Source organism: Aquarana catesbeiana, linkage group LG06 (genome assembly GCF_042186555.1).
Source record: "Aquarana catesbeiana isolate 2022-GZ linkage group LG06, ASM4218655v1, whole genome shotgun sequence".
Taxonomy (NCBI): domain Eukaryota; kingdom Metazoa; phylum Chordata; class Amphibia; order Anura; family Ranidae; genus Aquarana; species Aquarana catesbeiana.
The window spans coordinates 376,763,723-376,788,313 of NC_133329.1; the positions used below are offsets into that span (position 1 = coordinate 376,763,723).

The 24,591-nt window shown below is 39.8% G+C and overlaps 1 protein-coding gene across 6 annotated transcripts in view; it reads left to right on the forward strand.

Annotated features, from left to right (window-relative positions):
- Positions 1 to 24,591, forward strand: part of LRP1B (LDL receptor related protein 1B) — a 2,172,167-nt gene that overhangs the window by 406,914 nt on the left and 1,740,662 nt on the right. The gene's annotated exons all lie outside the window — the stretch shown is intronic.

The window sequence follows — 24,591 nt, forward strand, 5'->3', positions numbered from 1 at the left end:
AGGACTGGTATACTATATGTCCCCTTCCTAATGTTTTGTACCAATTTGAAATCCAGTTCTTTTTACATTGTAAAGATAGATAAAAGAAAGAGGGCACACTGGCCTAGGGCATTATCCCAAAAATTGTATTAGGACTTAATAAAATAGATTGGTACTACTCACAAAAATAGGTAGTATAAGCGCTCATCGGGCCACTCGACTTGGTTAAACTCTCCGATACCTCCAAAATAGGGGGCTCACCAGGGTCCCTGCTGGCTTTCGCATTCAAAGGTATGTCCTTCTTCATCGGAGCTCTGATCTTTTGGCTCTGATGAAGAAGGAGATACCTTTGAAACGCGCTAGCCAGCAGGGACCCTGGTGAGGCCCCCCTATTTTGGAGGTATCGGAGAGTTTGGGAGAGTGTAACCATGTCAAGTGGCCCGATGAGTGCTTATACGACCTATGTTTGTGAATAGAACCCATTTATTTTATTCAATCTTAATAAAAGTTGTGAGAGAATGTACTAGGCCAGTGCCCCCTTTCTTTTATCTATCTTTACAGTGTTTTGAGGACAACCCCGGTGCTAGAGGACAGCAACAGTCTTTGCAACAGAGCTACATTTTCCATCTGGTTATCTCACTCATGCACAGGGAATCATTGTTGTTTTTGTCTTTTTGCATTGTGTTTCGAGGTTGGGAAAACTGGCTCTGTATAGATTGCTGGACTACTGGGTCCTCTAGGCTCTATGTCTTTCATCTGAAGGATGGTCTCGCATCTGCTGGTTTAGGCATTGGTCAATTACAGGCCTGTGGTCTAGCACCCTCAAAAATATTTTGCCCCCAACTAGGTAAACCACAGAATAGATTCCTCCTATTACGAGGAGGAGTCTTTATTTCTTTCTTCCGCCTTTTTATCCTGGCTGGCCTCTGGGATCTATGGGACCATGTATGGCCCCTCTATAAGCTACAGGCACACAGTTTCCTCCTTCTATAAATATAACTGCTATTGTAGCTGATATATGATATCCTTCTCAAGTGGACTTCCTCTCCCTGAAGAAGACAATTTGTTGAAACGTGTTGGGGTCTCTATGTCCGCCCAGTTCAGCTGTACTTTACATGCATGGGGTTCACCCCTTTTGTACTCACTATACTGAAATTACTGTGTGACTTTCTATTTCAATAGTGTTGTCAAAATGTCTTTCCTTTTTTGAGGTTTTTTTTAATATATTGTTATAATACATTTTGTCATTTTTTTATCTCTACATCATTTTTATTCATTTGCATTATCTCCTGGGTATCGTATAGTCCCAATTCCCACCTTTATGTGTTTCTTTGCTCTATGTCTTGCAGCTATTAATACCAGGAACAGTAAAAGTAGCCTGAAACATTTTTTGATTGCCATATTAGCACCATGTGATGTGTTGTTTAGCTCATACAATTTGTCGTAGTGTCTGCCTTTCACTATGTAGTCTATATATCAATGTTACAACTTTGATTCTTGGGTTGACCAGTGCAGCTCTTCTTGACAAAATATGACCACATAGGTAATCCTTTTTAAATTACTTGAGATCCCGGCAGCAGCCCCACCCACCTCTCATAAACCCGCTCACCTGGTTGAAGTTGATTGTGCATGTTTATAGACTGCATTACAAAAATCTATATGCACAAAATTCTATCACCATTCTTTAATATGAAAATCACATTGACAGTAGTGTCTCTTTAAAGTGATTATGTCACTAGATAAGAGCTGCTTGTAAAAAAAAAAAAAAAAGACTTAAGCCCCATACACACTATTAGATTTTCTACAGATTTTTGTCTTCGGATTTACCAAAACCATATAATATGAGGTCAAACCTTAAGAGTTTCAATTTGTATGCAATCAGGCAGGCCCTTGCACTGCATGGTTTTGGTAAATCTGAAGACGAAAATCTGCAGAAAATCTAATAGTGTGTATGGGGTCTTAGGGAAGCCGTACACTATTCGAATCTTGGCCGGTTCAGCAAGAACCTGCCAAGATTTGAACCATGTATGGGCAGGCTGAATGTACCAAGTTGATCAATCAATCAACTGGGTGCAACCAGCATGCCGGGTTTTAACTGTGATTATCACTAGCGGCTGCTATAGTCAATCACTGTCTTCTCCTAGCGGGGACGGCTTCCTCCGCCCTCCCCCACCTCCCTGCTGGGAGAAGACAATGGGCCGGCAGGAGGGATTCCTGCATCAACACTCTCTGTGTTGATGGGGCAATCAAGCAAATTTCTTTCCTGCAACCTGCAGGAAAATGATTCAATCCGTCTATGACCGGCCGTAAAGTAGTATTAAAACCCTAGTGTTGTTTAGTTTACCACATTGAGCACAATAAAATAAACCTTTCCCACTAAACTATTTGTTAAAATTCTTACCCCAGCAGCTTAAAGTTTTCAATAATGCTACTCCTGCTCTCTCAGTGTTGCTTCCCTAAACTTCCAGTCTTCGCAAGAATAAGTTAACAGTGGACAGTGTAGTCTTGAGCCAGTCTGCTAGCTTGGAAAAGGAAGGGGGGGAGGGAATAGCAGGGGAGTGCCTTGCCATCCCAGGCTACAGGTCTGCGTGTTTCTACTGATGCACACTAGACATGTGCAATTCGTTTCAAATTAGTTTTTTTAACAAATTTTCACAAATTTGTTCATTCGGAAATATCCGAATTAACGAAAAACCATTATTATTAAATATTAATTTGTTCCATTCGTTTAGATCTGGCATTCGTTATTTCGAATAATTCGTAACTTCAGATAAATTCATATTAGTTACATTCACGAACAGCCAAATTTGAAAGGAAATTCCAATACCTATAATTTAATAGTTTGTTATTATTAGTTAGTTAGCTATTATTTCAAATTTTCGTTCTTTCGAATTTTCGGATTTTCTTTCTTATTTTCGGATTTTCGAACGTCTGAATATTCAGATTTTTTCATTTTCAAATTTACGAATTTTTGAATATACAAATTTACGAATTTTCACTTTTTCAGATTTTCGAATTTTCGAATTTCCCAATTTACGAATTTACAAATTTTGGAATTTGAGAATTTACGATCATAACGAATGACCCAAAAAAAAACCAACAAAAAGAAAAATGAATGAAACGCAAATGAAAACGAACCAACCTTTTAGCAGTGCACATGTCTAATTCACACTGTGTAGAGAGACACAACTCTAGTGGCTCCATATGATGCTGCTAGAGAAAGGGGTCACCCTTAAAGAGGAAACTTGGGGCAGTGGTCATGGAACCAACTTAAACTGAAACATAGGCAAGCATTACAAAGTTAAGGAAGCTGCATACTCAGTAAGTATTTAAATCAGCTGCTTAAAAGATGAGGGTTTAATATCACTTCCATTTGGGATTTTTATATCTGCTAGAGATGAATTTAAACATTGTTCTTGTTGCTATGTGGGGACTGTAGATAAATATTTTGCGTCTATATGAAACTTTGTGATATATAAGAAATATGGAAATTAAAAAACAAAAACATAAAACACATACAGTTAGATCCATATACTGTATATTTGAACACAAGCACAACTCTCATAACTTTGGCTCTGTGTGCCAGTAGAATAACATTTAAAACTAAACAATCCAAAGGAATTTGAAGTGCAGACTTTCTGCTTTAGTTCAAGGGGTTGGACATAAATTTCAAGTACAAATTTTAGGAACTGCAACCATTTTTATACACAGCCCCCCCCCCCCCCCCATTTTCAGGGGCTCAAATGTAATTGGACAAATGAATATAATCATAAATAATTGTTTGAGATCAGGTGATTGACTCGGCCCTTGCAGAATATTCCACTTCTTTTCCTTCAAAAGCTCCTGGGTTGCTTTTGCTGTGTGTTTTGGATCATTGTCCATCTGTATTGTGAAGCGCCGTCCAATCAACTTTGCTGCATTTGGCTGAATCTGGGCTGACAGAATTCACCCGGCTGCTTCTGTCTTCTGTCACATCATCAATAAACACCAATGACCCAGTGCCACTGAAAGCCATGCATGCCCATTCAATCACATTGCCTCCACCGTGTTTTACAGATGATGTTGTGTGCTTTGGGTCATGAGCTGTTCCAAGCCTCCTCCATACTTTTTTCTTCACATCATTCTGGTACAGATTAATCTTGGTTTCATCCGTCCAAAGAATGCTTTTCAAGAACTAGTCTGGCTTTTTTAGATGTTTTTTTAGCAAAGTCGAATCTGGCTCTTATATTCTTCAGGCTTATGAATGGTTTGCACCTTGTGGTGAACCCTCTGTATTTGCTCTCGTGAAGTCTTCTCTTGATTATAGACTTTGACAATGATACGTCCACCTCCTGGAGAATGTCCTTCACTTGTCTGGATGTTGTGAATGGGTTTTTCTTTACTATAGAGAGGAACCTGCAATCATCCACCACTGTTGTCTTCTGGGGATGTCCAGGCTTTTTATGTTGCTGAGCTCAACAGTGAGTTCTTCTTTCCTCAGAATGTACCAAACTGTTGATTTGGCCATTCCTAATGTTGCTGCTATCGCTCTGATCGATTTGTTTTGTTTTTGAAGCCTAATTCCCCATACACACAATCGGACATTCCGACAACAAAATCCATGGATTTTTTCCGACAGATGTTGGCTCGTCTTGCATACAAACGGCCACACAAATCTTGTCGGAAATTCCGAACGTCAAGAATGCGGTTACAACACGTACGACGAGCCGAGAAAAAGGAAGTTCAATAGCCAGTGCGGCTCTTCTGCTTGATTCTGAGCATGCGTGGAACTTTGTGTGTCGGAATTGTGTACACACGATCTGAATTTACAACAACGGATTTTTTTGTCGGAAAATTTGAGATCCAGATCTCAAATTTTGTGTGACGGAAATTCCAATGGAAAATGTCTGATGGAGCCTACACACGGTCGGAATTTCCGGCAAGAAACCATCGAACAGTTTCCATCAGAAAATCCGACCGTGTGTACGGAGCATTACATTGGACTGTTTCACTTACATGGTCAGCTCCTTTGAACGCATGATGTAGGTTCACAGCAATAGATTATAAATGCATATACCACAATAAGAATCAACTCCAGACCTTTTACCTGCCTAATTGATGAAGAAATAATGAAGGAGTAGCCCACACCTGGCCATGAAACAGCTTTATTCAATTGTCTGATTACTTTTGGTCCCTTGAAAAAGGGGGGATGGCAATTCTTAAGAGCTGTAATTCCTAAACCCTTTCTCCGATTTGGATGTACATACTCTCAAATTAAACCTGAGAGTGTGCACTTTCAGCCCATATTCATTATATAACTATAGCTTGAATATATTTTTGTAAATACCTGAAAAAATGAAATTATGCCTGTGTCCAAATATATATGAACCTAACTGTATACTCATCTCTATGATGCAGCATTGGTGCAATGCTACAGCTGCCCTATTCCTGCTCAAAGTCTGAGAACTGAACGATCACATGACTGCTGATTGCTCAGTTTTCTGTCTGCTCAGAGCAGAGAGCAGTGACTGTCAGACATCGCTCTCTGTTCTGCCCCTCACTGGGGCACCAGGCTGCAAAAGGGGCGGGCGAGGCTGGCTTCAGCTTTCAGCTGCATGATGAGAGCCAGAGCCAGTTGTCTATCTAAGGGCTGGGTGGATCCTGACAAAATGGTTTGGGTTTCATCCAAAGCCTGGAGCAGCTCTGTGACATCAGCTGATAGTGAGCAATAGCCCACTATAAGTTTACTTGGGGTCACAGGAGGTGTAAAGTAAGTGCACTCCTGCGACCAAGAAGAGAATTATGGCCAAAAATTCTTTGGCTACACTTCTCTTTTAAATATTTTTAAGCTCACCGGCCACTTTATTAGGTACAATTAACTAGTGAGTGACTGTGCTTAGGATCCTTACTAGGTATGCAGCCTCCCCTAATATAGCCCCCAAAAGGGGTCTATAAGTATATGTGTGTGGTAAACAGGGGGTTGTGGCGCTCCCTAGTGTACGTATAAGTGGCCAATTAGTAATATGTGCCTTAAATGGTGTAGTATACCAAACAATAGTAAATAAATAGTATGTGTGCAGACTCTTACACAACACGAATAGATATAGTGCTCAAATGTGTTCTAAGTGCATAAGCAATGGTTGATAGTAGTATACCAATCACTGGATCAGCAGTAACCCATCAAAATCAAAAAATAAAAATAAAAGTAAAAATAACCACACAAAAAGAGGCATACATGAGCATAATTAACTGCTGTGAATAAAGTGAGCAGTAGGCAAGCCCCACTCAAATACCGTGATACCAATAACGTGATATATGAGAAAAACAGGTTTTTCTTAAAGTGCACAACTATAATGCATAAACTTTCACACAAATTAATTAGCTCACATGTGGTGGTTTGGGTGTTTGCAAAGAAGCTTAGTGATTAAAGGAAGAAAACATAAAAGGTAAAAAATATATAAAAAGTGTTCATAAATCAATGTGCAGCTGGTAGTCCATGTGGTATGCTCAATCTTCACTCATAATCAGTAACAAAGAAATGGTGACTTTTAGGTGTTTTCACAGGATCCTCTCGTGACTTTGTGCTCCCCCTCCAGGGTCCCCACTCACCAGATCCACTCACCCCCACAGGGGTAGTACGCTATTTGGTTGTAGCCACTGCGGTCGTGTCCACCATCCTAAGTAGTCAGGTGTCTGGGATATCCTTCCCTTCTCCAGGTGCTTTGTGAGGTGATCTGTAGTGGGTTCCTGGCTATTACCGTGCTAGAATCAGAGAAATAGAGAGTGACTTTTAACTTGGCTGATCATCTCAGTTCCATCTCAGGAACTGAGAGCTAATGTGAGCTAATTAATTTGTGTGAAAGTTTATGCATTATAGTTGTGCACTTTAAGAAAAACCTGTTTTTCTCATATATCACGTTATTGGTATCACGATATTTGAGTGGGGCTTGCCTACTGCTCACTTTATTCACAGCAGTTAATTATGCTCATGTATGCCTCTTTTTGTGTGGTTATTTTTACTTTTATTTTTATTTTTATTTTTTGATTTTGATGGGTTACTGCTGATCCAGTGATTGGTATACTACTATCAACCACTGCTTATGCACTTAGAACACATTTGAGCACTATATCTATTCATGTTGTGTAAGAGTCTGCACACATACTATTTATTTACTATTGTTTGATATACTACACCATTTAAGGCACATATTACTAATTGGCCACTTATACGTACACTAGGGAGCGCCACAACCCCCTTTTTACCACACACATATACTTTATTAGGCACACCTTGCTAGTATCAGGTTGGACCCCCTGTTGCCTTCAGAACTGCCTTAAGTCTTCGTGGCATAGATTCAACAAGGTGTTGGAGACATTCCTCAGAGATTTTGGTCCATATTTACATAACATCATGATAACATCACGCAGTTGCTGCAGATTTGTTGGCTGCACATCAATGATGAGAATCTCCCATTCCACCACATCCCAAAGGTGCTCTATTGGATTGAGATCTGGTGACTGTGGAGGCCATTGGAGTACAGTGACCTCATTGTCCTGTTCAAGAAATCAGTGGTGAGATGATTTGAGCTTTGTGACATGGTGCATTATCCTGCTGGAAGGAGCCATCAGAAGATGGGTACACTGTAGTCATAAAGGGATGGACATGGTCAGCAACAATACTCAGGTAGGTCGTGGTGTTTAAACGATGCTCAGTTGGTACTAAGGGGCCCAAAGTGTGCCAAGAAAATATCCCCCACACCATTACATCACCAGCCTAAACCGTTGATACAAGGCAGGTTGGATCCATGCTTTCATGTTGTTTACACCAAATTCTGACCCGACCATCTGAATTTTGCAGCAGAATTCGAGACTCATCAGATCAGGCAAAATTTTTCCAGTCTTCTATTGTCCAATTTTGGTGAGCCTGTGCGAATTGTAGCCTCAGTTTCCACAACTTAGCTGACAGGAGTGGCAACCGGTGTGGTCTTCTGATGCTGTAGCCCATCTGCTTCAAGATTCAATGTGTTGTGCATTCAGAGACAGTATTCTGCATACCTTGGTTGTAACGAGTGGTAATTTGAGTTACTGTTGCCTTTCTATCATCTCGAACCAGTCTGCCCATTCTCCTCTGACATCAATTTTTGTCCACACAACTGCCAGTTACTGGATATTTTCCCCTTTTTTGGACCGTTCTCTGTAAACCCCAGAGATGGTTGTGTGTGAAAATCCCAGTAGATCAGCAGTTTTTGAATACTCAGACCAGCCCGTCTGGCACCAACAACCATGTCACGTTCAAAGTCACTTAAATCTAATTTCTTCCCCACTCTAAAGCTCGGTTTGAACTTCAGCAAGTTGTCTTCACCACGACTAGATACCTAAATGCATTGAGTTGCTGCCATATGATTGGCTGATTAGCAATTTGTGTTACAGAGCAATTGAACAGTTGTACCCGATAAAGTGGCTGGTGCGTGTAAATGCTTTCCATAAAGGAAAAAAAAAAAAAAAAAAATATATATATATATATATATATATATATATATATATATATATATATATATATATGTGTGTATATATATATATATATATATATATGTCTATATATATATATATATATATATATCTATATGTATATATATATATATATATATATATATATATGTATATATATATATATATATATATATACATAGACATATGTATATATATATATATATATATATATAATATTATTATATTCAGTATATATCGTATTTAATGGGAATACATAATAAATGCATTGTGGGTAAAAAAGAGAGTAAAAAGGAGCTCCATGTGAGAGTCATAGTTGGGAAAACACAGCTTTGCTTAGCATTGCTTAACAATACACATTTAAGTGGCGGTAGCGGCTGGAGAACACAGCAGTAACAGAATAGATTACTGAGCACAAATGACTACAGAGAAGATGTTATTAAATTTTAATGTCCCTAGTTTGTGTCTGAAGAAAATGAGAATGTTTCCCGTTGAATGTCACTATGTTAATCATCGCATATAAAAGAGAAAGACTGACAAGAACAAAGCACATTGAGGATTTATAAAATGTTGTGAGTAGGCATTAAAGGCTTTTTTATTTGAAAAAGATTCTAAAGTTAGTTGAAGAATATCAGGTAGACTTAATAAAAGACTGATACTATATAGTGGAGAATCTTTTCTGTTATTCTCATATGTTGTCCATTTATTGGCAAAATGTAAAGCCAGATCAAAAGTCACTAAGGTGTCCTGTACATTGGTCCTACCCGTTATCTCAATGCTAATACGTAGGGGTTTGTTTAATATAACACATTTGTAAAGCTATAGTTCTTGTAAAACTGCATGTACATTTGTTCTGTGTGAATAGGATTAAAAGCAAATGTTATCAGGCAATTTTCTCTCCAGGTCAAGTATTCATTAATAGAGTGAATCAGGAAAATACTGCACGATGGCCACAAATGGTGCTCATGAGCTTATTTACTATTGTCAGCTCCATCTAGTGGCCATAATGGTGTATTAACATATCAGGTGATAAGAGTATCAATGGGCACCACATCCTAAGTAATGCAAAGATTAATTAAAGCGGAAGTAAACCCTGATGGGTTTTACTTCCTCTTTATTTCCCTGCAAAGGTAAAGCATAATGGGCTACTCTGCACCACATAGTAGCCCATTGTGTGTCACTTACCTGAAAACGAAGCCTGCGATGTCACCGCTGTCCCCACTAGCAGAGAGCATTCATCTTCACCCCTCTTCCTTCCGGGGCCGCGAAATCCGGCTCTGTGATTGGCCGGAGTCCCGTGACGTCACTCCAGTGCATGCGCGCGGGAACCACCAGTCACGGCATGACCCCCTTTAGAAAGGGCACAATCTGCCCTTTCTAAAGTGTGCATGCGCTGTCGACATCAATGCACAACTTTATTGTAAATATCTCCGAAACCGGGGAGGTTTAGGAGATATTTCCAGCACCTACAGGTAAGTAAGCCTTAATATAGGCTTACCTTTTAGGTAAAAGTGGTTGTACAGGGTGTACAACCACTTTAAACTACCCTTACCATGAATGGCGGCGGCAGCACCCAAGAGCCAATGGAAACATCGGCTGTGGTGCCAACATTGCTGGATTCCAGGACAGGTGAGTGTCCTAAAATTAAAAGTCAGCAGCTACAGTATGTGTACAGTATTTGTGCAGTATGTGTAGCTGCTGACTTTTAATTTTTTGCTGGGGGGGGGATCTCCTCATTAAATAAAACAAATATACAAGGAGTTTCACAGCTGAAATAAACCCCTAAAGTGAACCTGTTCTAAGCTCATGTTGGGCTCATGTTCACATAATGCAAACTGCTATATACAAAGGTAATATACATTTGTAGAAGCTGTTTTACCTGCCAAAGGATTTACATTTCTGTCCATGCAGTACTGAGATTTACACAGATTTGCCACTCAGCACAGCCCTGTCTGGCAGGGCAGGATACCTGATTTTGCTTCTGCTGCAGTTCAGTTACATTTACCTTGTGTCTCCTCCAGCCGGTGGCTGGACAATGATGGAAGAAGAAACCTGCTGATGGACTCATCTGCTTTTTATTCCTATCAGCAAGTTCCTTGTTCACACATGAGAACTGCAGCACTAATAATTGGCTCGTTGTGCTGTTTCTTCCTCATCAACTCTATGTTTTTCTGTATAGGGATTGAAAGGGGCTCAGATCCATATTGAAAATAAATATATCTTAATGCATAGGTCCTTTGTAAGTCATTCAGGCTTTGGCAAGGCTAATGGGGTTGCAGCTCTGCTTTAACTTTCAGGAAATAGATAGCGGTTGTCCAGGGGACCTTGGGGTCATTCCACCAGCCCAAATAGTAATTATGGTTTTCGCCTTGCCTAGCTGCTTCCTTCTCCTCTGGATGCTAGCGAAACAATGGAGTGGTGGGTTGAAATCTATGGAAACTTAGCACTTCAGCAGGAACCGGCCGAGATTCGAACCATGTATGGGCAGGCTGAATGTACCAAGTTTATTGATCGATCACTAAAGCTTAGTCATGACTAAGCATCCCCATGACTAAGTTCTGGGCGGCGGAGCTGGGCATGTTGGGGGCCAGGCTGAGATTGTCTCTCTCATTACTACTACAAGACTCCAGGGATATGCGGCACTAGGGATCTTTTCCTCCTTCCCTTCAGTAACTACAGGAGCTGTGACGAGTTCCATCCCTCGCCGGAACTCCCACAGTGAACGCAGTACAATTTACACTACTCCCCATATTGACTGAGCCCGAGCAGCACACTAACACACCGTGGGTCACAGTAACTGATCAATCCACTTAGGTACAAGCAGCCTGCTGGATTTTAAATGCAATTATCGCTAGCGGCTGGTATAGCCGCTAGCGATAATCATTGTCTTCTCCAAGCGGGGAGGGCTTCCCCCTAGACCACTGCCAGGAGAATACAGTGGCTCAGAGGGAGGAATCCAACCCGTGGTTGCAGGTAAGAAATGTTCTCCATGTATGGCCTGCATTAGGATGGACTTTGTGCCAAGAGTGAGTGGATGGCTGTTCGGTGATGCCTCAGACAGTCAGATTGAGGGACAACCCTATGAATTGGTAGCAGTAGATTGTCCAAACACCCTTGAATTGAATGATCAGCCAGGTTTGACATACTTGTCCAATCCTGGGATCACCACCTTCCCCCTCCTCTTACTATTCACTTGAACATATACATTTAGCCAAGCCTAGCATGCAGGTTTAGCGCTTGCTCCATTTTTTTTTTTTTTTTTTATAGAACCTTCTTATGTCTATGGTCAGTCTGAATCGGGCTTTGGATCACAAGCATTTATCTCTGCTGCAGACACCAAAGTAAATATAAGAATTGTTGTGGCCTATGGTAAATGGACTCCTGCAGTCACGCTTAGCCAGCTAAGCCCAATGGGGGTCTTTTGTCTGAGATGGATTTTCCCAGCTGCTCTCCATTGTTTTCAGAGGATACCTGCTCTCAGTGTTCATGTATATTTTATTATTTCTGCTTAGATGTTTACAGCGATGCTTGATATTCTTTTTATTCACAATCTGCTACTCAGCAGAGGAGATGTGAATTGAGGGGTTTAATTATACTTTATAGTAGGTGTTAATATCTCCTGAAGTGTCGAGCTGAATTGAAAAGATCTATCCAGGAAAGTGCTTATTAATTGGAGTGAATATGTGATTTGGTCTGGGCGCTCTTGTTCATTTTATGAAATGCTGTAAAAAAGTCTATATATACTGTGTGTGTATATACAGTATATATATATATATATATATATATATATATATATATGCTAATCTTCATATTTTTATCCATTATTATTTATTGTTTCCTACTAGTCTAGGAGCTATTAAAAGACATTTGTAGAATAAATGTCAAATCCTTGTTTAGTACCCTCTTCTATTACACAACCCTACATCCCAAGATTTTTTTTTTTTTTTTTGGAACTGTGAGCTGCACAAACAGATATCGCCTGCAGCTCCATCTGTTGGTGAAATTTGGAATTGTGAAATGACCTTAGAAGGAATCCACTTTTTGTTTTAAAAGCCAAGTTATACTATAAGGCTTTTGTATTTATATCTGAAGCCAGTGATCTGACGACAACTAACAATTTACTTCTCTGCTCTTATGGTAATAGTTTAGGGGTTTTTTTTCAGATACCAAACATCTGTGCTTATTCAATTGTCTCAATGCCTTTGGAAGAAATCTGTAGTATTCAAATTTCAGATGTCCCTGAGATTTTTCTCCTGTAGTGAGATGCTTTTAACACCTAAAGGAATCATGGGACTGCTGCACATTACAATACTGAGTCTGATCGTGTGATTATTGTAAGGGCAGATCCTGCCAAGTAAAAATGGAAATTGAAGTGCATCACTATTGCTAAGAGAGCCAAATGCAACGTTATTCCAATAAAAGTCAGAGGGACAGTGCAAGAAGTTACTGATGCGTTTTCGGGTGGTCCAAAAATGCCTCTTTCATCAGCGCTAAAAAAATAGGGACATTTCCATATCAGTACAATACCCCCTCCTCAGGTCATAGATGAAACTAAATACCCAATAGCTAGTATCAGATGTAAATTAATGCCAGGTACCTGTGATAATCTAAATCAGGGGTTTCTACATTTTCTATACAAAGGGCCGGTTTACTGTCCCCCAAACTTTAGGGGGGCTGGACTGTGGCCATTGGGAGTAGAAACTGTCCTTGTGTAAGTGGGAGTAAACAATGCAATGTTGATGTCAGTGAGAGGAATAGTGCCCCATTATTGTGTCAGTGGGAGGAATAGTGCCCCATTATTGTGTCAGTGGGAGGAATAGTGTCTCATCATTGATGTCAGTTTGAGGAATAGTGCCCCATTGTTGACTACAATGGGAGAAATAGTGCCCCATTGATGTCAGTACCAGGAATATTGCCCCATTGTTGGTGTCAGTTGGAGGAATAGTGTCGTCTTGTATTAGTGGAAGGAAAAGTGGCCCAAGGGCAAGATAAAGGCAAGCAAAGAGCCGCATCTGGATACTGGGCCACAGTTTGGAGACCACTACTCTAAATAATAAAATAAACCATTTCAATTCATCAAACAGTAATAATACAAAAAAATTAAAAATTTTAGTTAAAATGTTAATAATACATCACAATTAAAATGTAATAATAATACATCTTTATTAGAATATGGACCTAATGAGAAGAAACATATGAGTAAAATATATCCAAAAATTGATATTGTGTATAACTCATGCCATATGCTATAAAATCTGATTGTACAATCTCTCCTTCGGACAGTACCAGATTATTTACAACATCATTACTTTAAGGTAGCAATACTGATAAGATATAAACTTGCAGATCTAGCACTATTTTTCCACTTTCCTCAACCTGCTATATTGTTTACTTAGTAAAATAGCATGGTAATGCCTACTTCAATATCTCTTGAACAAGAAAAAGAGAGGTATCTGCCTTAAGGTTTGCTAAATTAAGTAATGTTGTGTGTAATGTTGAACCACTTCAGCTCCGGAAGAATTTACCCCCCTCCTGACCAGAGCACTTTTTGCGATTCGGCATTGCGTCCCTTTAACTGACAATTGTGCGACGTGGCTCCCAAACAAAATTTACGTCCTTTTTTCCCACAAATAGCTTTCTTTTGATGGTATTTGATCACTTCTGCGGTTTTTATTTTGTGCACTATAAACAAAAAAATTGTGACAATATTGGAAAAAACAAATTATTTTTTACTTTTTGCTATAATAAATATACCCAAAATATATTTAAAAAAACATTTTTTCCCTCAGTTTAGGCTGATATGTATTCTATATATTTTTGGTAAAAAAAATCTCAATAAGCGTTTATTGATTGGTTTGCGCAAAAGTTATAGTGTCTACAAAATAAGGGATAGTTTTATGGCATTTTTATTTATTAATTTTTACTAGTAATGGTGGCGATCAGTGATTTTTATCATGACTGCGACATTATGGCTGACACATCGGACAATTTTGACACATTTTTGGGACCATTGGCATTAATACAGCGATCAATGCTAAAAAATTGCATTGATTACTGTAAAAATGTCACTGGCAGTGAAGGGGTTAACCACTAGATGGCGCTGTAGGGGTTAAGTGTGTCCTAGGGAGTGATTCTAACTGTGGGGGGGGGGGGGCTGTGTGTGACACGTCACTGATCAGCGCTCCCGATTGCAGGGAGAGCTGATCAGTGACAGTCTCACTAGGCAGAACGGGGAGATGCTTGTTTACATCAGCATCTCCCCATTCTTCCTCACCGTGAGACGATCGCGGGTATCCCCGTGGACATCAGGTCCACGGGACCTGCGATCACGGTTACGGAGCTCCCGGCGGTGCCCGCACCCGCACCCGCAAGCCGCCTCTTAAAGGGCAACGTACAGGTACGTTAATCTGCCTGTACGTGCCCTTCTGCTGCAGTATATCTGAGTGAGGTATAGTTATATATAAAGCAAGTCAATCAGCGCAAATAAAACCTAGCCACGGCAGCTGAACACTGAGGGTCAAATTATCAAATGCCAAATAGCAGTAAAAGTAGAAAAGCAGTGCAGCACAAAAACATACAATAACATAATAAAATATTAAATTATGAAAGAGTCCATAATGTTCACATTCTAGATGAACAACAAACACCACCAAGTGTCCAAATAAGTGCTTCTATGGATGAGATACAAGGTGATCATGTGACAACTTCCAACAGCGATATACCTAGCAGCTCACGTCAATGAATGGAGGCACAGGCTCATGGAATGGCGCCAAACTTCGGTACTTAAAAATCCCCATAGGCGACGCTTTAAAATTTTTTACTGGTTACATGTTTTGAGTTACAGAGGAGGCTAGAATTATTTCTCTGGCTCTAATGTTCATGGCGATACCACACATGTGTGGCTTGAACATCGTTTTCATATGTGGGTGGGACTTACGTATGCGTTCACTTCTGCGTGCGAGCACACAGGTTAATTTGTTAATTTTACTTTTTATTTTAGTTTGACACTTTTTAAAAAAAAAACTTTTTTTTGATCACTTTTATTCCTATTACAGGGAATGTTAACATCCCTTGTAATAGGAATATGTCATGATCGGTCCTCTTTACAGTGAGATATGGGGGTCAATAAGACCCCACATCTCACCTCTAGGCTGGGAAGCCTGAAATAAATAAAAAAAAAACGATCTTGGCTTCCCAACCGAGGCGGTGCCGTTTGTTTGAATGCAGTCTCTATGATCGTTCAGAGGCTGGGCGCAATGCTATGACGTCACACTTGGCCTCCGACCGATCATAGAGACTCCGGCGACCATCTGGTCCGCCGGAAATCTCTATGGTCACCATCCGGGGCCGACGGACCGATGGAAGTGGTGAGTCGATAGAAGCACCTGAGGGCGGTGGGAGGGGGGATGTCCCCCCGCCCGTAAGAACAGCCGCTATAATCGTTCTTATGGTGTAGCTGAAAAAGCCGATATCTTAATGATGCCTGTAGCTGCAGTCATCATTCAGATATACCCCCACAAATTCAAGGATGTCATATGACGACCGGCAGTGGGTAAGTAGTTAAAAACATATGTGATGTGAAACATTTAGAAAACTGTTAAATACAAGCACATCCACATTATGGGAGACACATGCAGTATAGACATCTGTTGAAATGTAGTCACCTCCACATTTCATCGTTAAGAGGTCCATGTGATGTGGAGTAGTTGCAATCCAGCAGCTGTCTATATATACATTTTATAAAACAAATGGTTTTAATATAGTAGTTAATGGCTGATAAGAGATTCTTGGCAACAAGTGAAAGCAACCAGGGAGCTACTAATGCTTTTCAGTACACAGCAGCTGCTCTAACATTAGAAAGTTCATATAATTTACCCTGTGCTGTGACCATGCTGAGCAAAGCAGCAGTTTTACTTTATTGCACCACGTGAACTTTAATGGCATCCCAGTTTTAGCCTGTAGGGTTCAGTATTGAGTTGGCTCACCCTTTGCAGCTATAACAGCTTCAACTCTTCTGGGACGGCTGTCCTCAAGCTTTAGAAGTGTGTCTATGGGTTTGACCATTCCTTCAGAAGCGCAGTTTGTGAGGTCAGACACATATGTGGATGAGAAGGCCTGGCTCGCAGTCTCCACTCTAATTTATCCCAAAGGTGTTCTATCTGGTGAGGTCAACCAATTTCCTCCACCCCAAACTTGCTCATCCATGTCTTTATGGACCTTGCTTTGTGCACTGGTTCGCAGTCATGTTGGAACAGGAAGGGGCCATCTCCAAACTGTTCTCACAAAATTAGAAGCATGAAATTGTCCAAAATGTCTTGGTATGCTGACGCCTTAAGAGTTCCCTTCACTGGAACTAAGGGGCCAAGCCCAACCCTGAAAAACAACCCCACACCATAATTCCCCCTCCAACAATTGATTTGGACCAGTGCACAAAGCAAGGTCCATAAAGACATGGGTGAGCGATTTTGGGGTAGAGGAACTTGACTGGCCTGCGCAACCCGATAGAACACTTTTGGGATGAAAGAAGACAGGTCTTGTCGTCCACATCAGTGCCTGACCTCACAAATGCGCTTCTGGAAGAATTGTCAAACATTCCCATAGGCACACTCCTAAACCTTGTGGACAGGCTTCCCATAAGAGTTGAAGCTGTTATAGTTGCAAAGGGTGGGCCAACTCAATATTGAACCCTACGGACTAAGAATGGGATGCCATTAACAGTCATGTGCTTGTAAAGTCAGGTGTACCAATACTTTTGGTAATATAGTGTATATGCAATCTTTATATATCAATGCATTTCTATATTCTGTACCTTTATAACCTTGAAGAAGGAGTTATGTCCCGAAACACGTTGGCCTTTCTAATATAAAAAAGTCAGTGATCTGACATGTGACATCTTTTTTCTATACTGTTCACATGGACATGCACTGCTCTTCCTCTTTGGGTTGTGTGTCAATTATTTGAGTACAACAAAAGGCATTGCCTACTGTAATGCAACAGAACAGGTTCTCTTGAAGACTTTACTGCTTATAGCTCTTATCAGCTGATAACTAAGCGGCCATTTATCTCTTCTAAGTTTAACACTTGATTATTGGTAAAACACCTTAATTTTATCCGTCTCCTGTTCAATCTGAATTCTGAATTAGTTTAAATTAGTATCACTTGCACTCTTTATCAAGTATTACACTTTCTGAAGGCTGCGCAGCAGTCATTGTCATTCAGTGAACTTTTTAATTCTGAGAAAAAAAAAGTGAATATCATAGTGACCTGCATCTTATTACCTCTTCCGAGCTGCGGAGCAAAACTTGTCGGATAAACCTAAAAATAATATGCTATTTCATTCTCATGTTTTAATAATGTCCCAGCTATTCATTTGCATGAATCCCTCATAGCTTCAAACTGCTACACCTAATTGTTCAAACACATATGAAGCATTTACATACAGTATAATAAAAACATTACACTTTGCATTTACGGTTTATTAAGCTAAGCATAATGCACCATGGCTACAGTATATCAAGTACTCATAATAACAACACATAATGTTAGAGATGTTTATCAGTAAAAGGTTCAATTTTTTTGTGTTGTGCCATTCATTCCATGTGAATTTGAAGTGCTCACACAAAGCATTGTATTGCATTCATTTCAATGTGCTTTTAATACTCTTAACTGTCCAAGAACAAGAGAAGCAATACATTTATATTAATAACGTTAGGTATTTTTTTCCATTGTGCTTTTTGTTTGTTCAAATAATTGGACTTATTTCTAAAAGAACTGCAATGAATATTAAAAAAATCCTTTGATGTGATAAATAATAAAGGCACTTGAGATAAATTGTCTGTCTTTGGGACATTTGCACATTATCAATATTTTTTTCATATTTAAAGGGATACTTTAGGCTAGCCTTTCTCAAACTTTTACCCAGAGGAACCTTTGAAATTATTTTAACTTCTCAGGGAACCCCTGCTAGAATTAGCCCATTGGGGGTTATTAGGAAAATGCCCCTTACATTAGTGGTCAGTGCGAAGAATGCCACCCTTACAGACAACATTAAAAATCATTGGCCTTATGCTACTGGCTCTGTCAAGTGGTGACGGACCTGGATCTATGAAGGCACCATTAGATGGGAGGTCAATAACCACAGCTCAAGGAACCCCTAGCAAACTCTGGATGCTCTAATGCCATGTACACACGACCGGTTTTGCTGTCGGAATAAACTACGAAGGTTTCTCTGACGGAACTCCGATGGCATTCCATTCAAGCGGTCTTGCCTACACGCAGTCAAACCAAAGTTTGACCAAAGTCCGACCATCAAGATTGCAGTGACGTACAACACGTACGACGGGACTAGAAAAAGGAAGTTCAATAGCCAGTAGCCAATAGCTTCCGTCTTGTACTTGCTTCAGAGCATGCGTCTTTTTTGGTCCGTCGGAACAGCATACAGACGATCGGTTTTCCCGATAGGAAGTGGTTCTGTCGGAATTATTTAGAACATGTTCCATTTCTAGGTCCGTCAGAATTTTCGAAAAAAAAAGTCCGATGAGGCCTACACACGATCGGACTAGACAATGAAAAGCTTCCGTCTGACTTTTTCTGTCGGACATTCCGCCCGTGTGTATGCGGCTTTAGTAGTCTTTAAGTTTTGAGTCTAAAATTGGTTTTACCCTGGTAGAATTTTGTTTAAAAATCTTCATTTTAAGAACATTTGTTCAACTTTTTAATCAATACATTAAGCTTGCTGTATTAGAGAGATCCCAGTGTGCATCCTAGCATAACCAGTGGGAGCAGTTCAAGATCACCAGATTACCACCAAAAAGGGACTGCCACACTATTACAATGCCTGAATAAAAAAATGGAGTCACAAAACAAATTATATTCTAGTGTGCATATAGGGGGAATTAGAAAAAAGTGGTGCAAGTGTAATGCTTGCACCACTCTTCTAAATTAGAAAATGTTTTAGAAGCTGCTCCTAATTAACAAACAGGGCACAAGCTCTCTTGTTAATTAGGACTGATTTGCTCCGTGTTCTACTCTGTGTTTGTCACAGCACAGAACAGTAGCCCTTGCTCTTGCTGTCACTGAATGCTGGTTCCTCTTGGCCATTTTCCCCTCCTTACCATTATGTGTATACATTTCTGCTAGTCTGTTATTATGCTCCATTGTTTTTGTTACAGATGGTACTTTATATAATTTCTCCTGAAGAAGCGGTTGTTGCCGCAAAACATGTAGTGGTTTCATTGTACACTAAGGATTGATCTCGCCTTATATCCTCAGCTCGGTCTGAGGACATTAATTTATCAGCAATATCAGCTTGAAATAACACACATTCTGAAGATGTTGTTATTGCTTTTTATTCATGTATGTGGATATGTATTTCTTTTTAACATTTTTGTACAAATAAAATTACATTTTTTATACCAGGTTCTTGTAAATTTTGGGGTACCCATTTTTCCCTCGGGGGGCATAGTAGAAGGTGCAGCAAGAGATCTGCCAGAGGGACGTAAGCAAGCAGTGAAGGTTGCTGGGACAATTATGAAGTAATTGTGCATGGGGGGGGGGGGTAATTTTTGCATAATCGGGGGAGAGGGGGGCAAAATGATGCATTCTTTATTTAAAAATGCACTTGTTCATTGGGTATATTCTATGGCATACAGAAGACCACTAGAGTGGATACATGCATGCTTGAAATGCAATAATAAGAAAGATAATCATATACAGTAACCAAAAATAAACACGGAGCATGGAGCAAGTAAAACTGTCAAATCAAAATTTGCTATGGGTGAATGTTGCAAATAATAAATGAAAAGACTCTATATTTCCCTTTAAAGTGGTAATGCATACAGTATATAAAAGGGTATTTGCCTCAAGGCACTTGAAGACTTGTGCCTACGGCCATGGAATATGAGAGAGCTGCACAAATCAATATAATTCAAATTGTGTTAAGTTTTTATGTTATGTCTGCTATTTTTTCCACCTCTGTACATTTCTACGTAAATACACCTCAAAGGAAAATAGATAAGGAGTTTGAAGGCTACTGAGAGGGGTCACAAAACTTTTTATAGCTTAGGTAGTATGGAGTAGTAGGACCATATTTATCTTAAGGTAACCTCCAGTAAATAGAGCAGAAGGGTAAAAAACAGCGGAACCAGCAATAAAGATCTGTCCACTCAAAGCTAATATTTTCAATTTTTGGTAGATGTTGAAGAGTTAAACCATCTGACATTTATCTCTTGGGAACTTGAGGTTTCTGTGTTGAGTTTCCAGGTCTGTACACAAGCTGTGACCATTGTGCGGTGTTCCCACTCTACCAGTTGGTGGTTATATGTATAAATATATGTAGTAGAATACAACAGGAGGAGCTGAAACACACAATGGTGTGCAGGAAGAGATTTGGGATTTACGGGAGGGGAATCTTGCTATTGGAGTGTCTAAAGCTGGCTGTACACTATTAGATTTTCGAATGAAAAATTGTAAGCAATTTTGCACAAAAATTCATACAAAAATTTTCAGTTCATTTGATGGCTTGGCCAATGTTGTTCAAAAGTAGTTAAATATTTTGCTTGCCTTTAAAATTCAATTTTGGAATGAATGTAATTTCCCGAACGAAATACACTTAGAAGAAATTTGTTTGAAATAAAATTTTCATCCTGCTGATGTAAGTTTTCTCATCACTGAAAACGAACATTAATTTGACCCCACTGATGATTAGAAAATCAAATTAATTTTCTCAAAGGGATTGTAAAGACAGAAGGTTTTTTATCCTAATGCATTCGATGTCCACAGATCCCGGGAACTCGATGTTCGTCGGCGGCCCACGATTTTGGTGTGGAGAGGCAGAACGTAAACAAGGCATTTCCCTGTTCTGCCTAGTGACATGACCGGAATCTACTGCTCCCTATCATCGGGAGTAGTGATCGCTGTCATTTCAGTGGAAGCCCATCCCCCCCACAGTTAGAACACCTCCCTAGGACACACTTAACCCCTTGATCTCCCCCTAGTGTTTAACCCTTCCCTGCCAGTGTCATTTACACAGTAAGCAGTGCATTTTTAGCACTGTTCGCTGTATAAATGACAATAGTCCCAAAATAGTGTCAAAAGTGTCTGATGTGTCCGCCATAATGTTGCAGTCACGATAAAAATCGCAGATCGCCGCCATTACTAATAAAAAAAAAATTAATAATAAAAATGCCATAAATCTATCACCTATTTTGTAGACGCTATAACTTTTGCGCAAACCAATCAATATACGCTTTTTTACCAAAAATATGTAGAAGAATACATGTCGGCCTAAACTGAGAAAGAAATAATTTTTTTATATATATATTTTTGGGGGATATTTATTATAGCAAAAACTAAAAAATATTGCTTTTTTTTCAAAATTGTCGCTCTTTTTTCTTTATAGCGCAAAAAATAAAAACCGCAGAGGTGATCAAATACCACCAAAAGAAAGCTCTATTTGTGGTAAAAAAAGGACGTCAATTTTGTTTTGGTAAAAACAAAAAAAAAACAACCATTTTGGTACCACATGCCTAACAAGGCATTTAACATCCAACCACTCAGCCCGTTGGCAAGAGCACCTAAAAGCCACACAAAAGGGGAACAAATCTGTCCTAGCAGCACATCTGCCAGCAGCACACTACCAACAGTAGACTGTAGCCGGCAAATTTCTCTGCCCCATCTGCTGCATACAGTCCCTACCACCCACATGCCCAGTGTCTAAATGCAAGCTTGTCAAAGCTGTTGGCTCTCTAACTTTTGCCTTTCAGCCTGGTGGGCTCTGCCCCCTTCCGTGAATTTGCACAATGTGCTGTACCACAATGGCAGGTTCCTAGTTGCTACTACTTTTCACGTAAGGCCGTTCCATCTCTCTACCATCACGTGGAAGGGAATGTTCTGGCATCGTTGGGCAAGGCAGTCAGCCGTAGAATCCACCTTACAGCTGACACATGGTCCAGCAAGCATGGGCAGGGAGGATATATTTCGTTCACCGCACACTGGGTAACGCTGCTTGCAACTCAAAAGGATGCAGGACAGGGCTCGGTGCTGCAGCTTGTTGTGCCCCCACGTCTTCATACAGCTGGTGGTAATGATGCCAAACCTGTGAGCTCTACCCTCTCCTCCTCCACCACCCCCTCCATACACTCCTCTGAAGAACTGTCCTATGAACATCAGGTACCACCTAAGCGTTCAAAGGGCTATTCCATGAGTCAGGCTAAAAGGTGGCATGCAGTGCTTCAGCTGGTGTGTTTAGGGGACAGGAACCACACCGGAGCAGAGATTCTTGCAGCTCTGTAGGGATACCTATATATATATATATATATATATATATATATATATATATATATATATATATATATCTATCTATCTAGATAGATAGATAGATAGATAGATGTGTGTGTGTATATATATATATATATATATATGTATATATATATATATATATATGTATATATATATTCTTTTACATGTATCAGCTCTGAAGAAGGGGGATTCTGTTGCCTCCAAATGTGTTGGGTGTTAATAAAAGTCACTTTTTTTCACCTTACCAGTTTGTCATTTTGTTGCTTCTTTCCATCTTCACATAAGAAGTCAAGGGCTGACTAAGGCCCCTTTTACACTGGGCAGAATTTGTTTTATTAGTATCACCTGCTGAATAGAGCACAACAGGCAAATGACAGGTCTGTGTCTGCTCGGTTTATGCAGAGTGGACACGGACAGACCCCACTCTATGGGCAGCTGGATTTAAATGGATTCCACTGTCCATTTACACTCGACTGCCCTCTGATCCAATCTGATCCGCCTACAGATCAGGAGAATGGATGCCCTTTTTTTTATGGAGATAGGCGAGTGTAAACGGAAATAAGTCAGTCCATAGGGGTGAATGGACCATCTGCTCAGGTCCGCCTGAAAAACTGACAGGGGGACCTGATCAGAATGACCGAGTGAAAGGGGCCCCCAGGCTTTACCTGTTTTGCAATATCACTTATGGATGGACCGACCTTTCAATCTTTTTTTTTTTTTTCTCCTTTGCATTTATTTATCGTTTTTCACTTTTTTTTTAATTTTGCCACTTTTTAATTGGTTGTATATTTGTTTGTAAATCCAGCCAGAAACCTGCAAGAGGTCATTTATAGTGTCTATTAATCTCCCATGCTATTCATAAAAAGAGGTCATTCATTGTATCTAGAAGAGGGGAATGTTCACCAAATACAGATTTTTTTTTCAATCCTTTGCATATCAATAGGCTTCTCCTGTCCCATAACCATTGGACATGATGTGGTTCCCACCTGTGCTCTGTGCTACTTTGAAAAACACATGCATTGGGGTGTGCTTGATAAGTGCATTTAAATTGAATTGCATTGCACACGTAATCATGCATTAGCTTGTGTTGCAGTAATGTACGGCAAGACCTGCCCTTTACTTCCTGTTACCGCAATGCATTGATGTGTTTCCAGCCTTACTGTAAAGATAGTCACACTGTGAAATTCACTGCTGAATTTACAGGTGATGGCTGATTCATTAAAATATAAAATAATGGAATGCCATGAATGGTTACCATTTTCAACTTGACCAAAAGTGGACTCAATACACCGACTAAGTTATATTGCAGAGTAAGAAATCAAGAAATAATTATTTTTTCTTGTACGGCTAATGAAGGGTGGCCACATTGCAGATTTTTCTGTTCTTGTCTCATGACATCTATGTCTACGAAACTGCAGCGTTATTTTATTGGTTGTTTTTTTTTTTTTTGCGAACTCCATTTAGCGGTCGGGAAATAATTTTTCCATTGCTAATGCAAATTGATCCACACTTTATAAAAAAAAAAATTCTCTCATCTGGGACTAACTGGATTTTTTTTTTATAATGGTTGAACTCAATGGGCAAGTCTTTTCAGCCTATGAAACTTCAATTTCACAGGCTGGGTTGATGCAACACATATGTAGCAAAACTTGGAAGCATAATATCATTCATCAACTTAAATATAGATAAGCATTTTAAAAGAAACCCTTCAAAAACAGATAGGCCCAACCTGTATGTTCCGACATGTGTTACCACACAGACACACTCCTTTAAAGCAAAGAACTAGAAAGTATAGAACATCTGTTTGAGCCACAAAATGCATCTTTG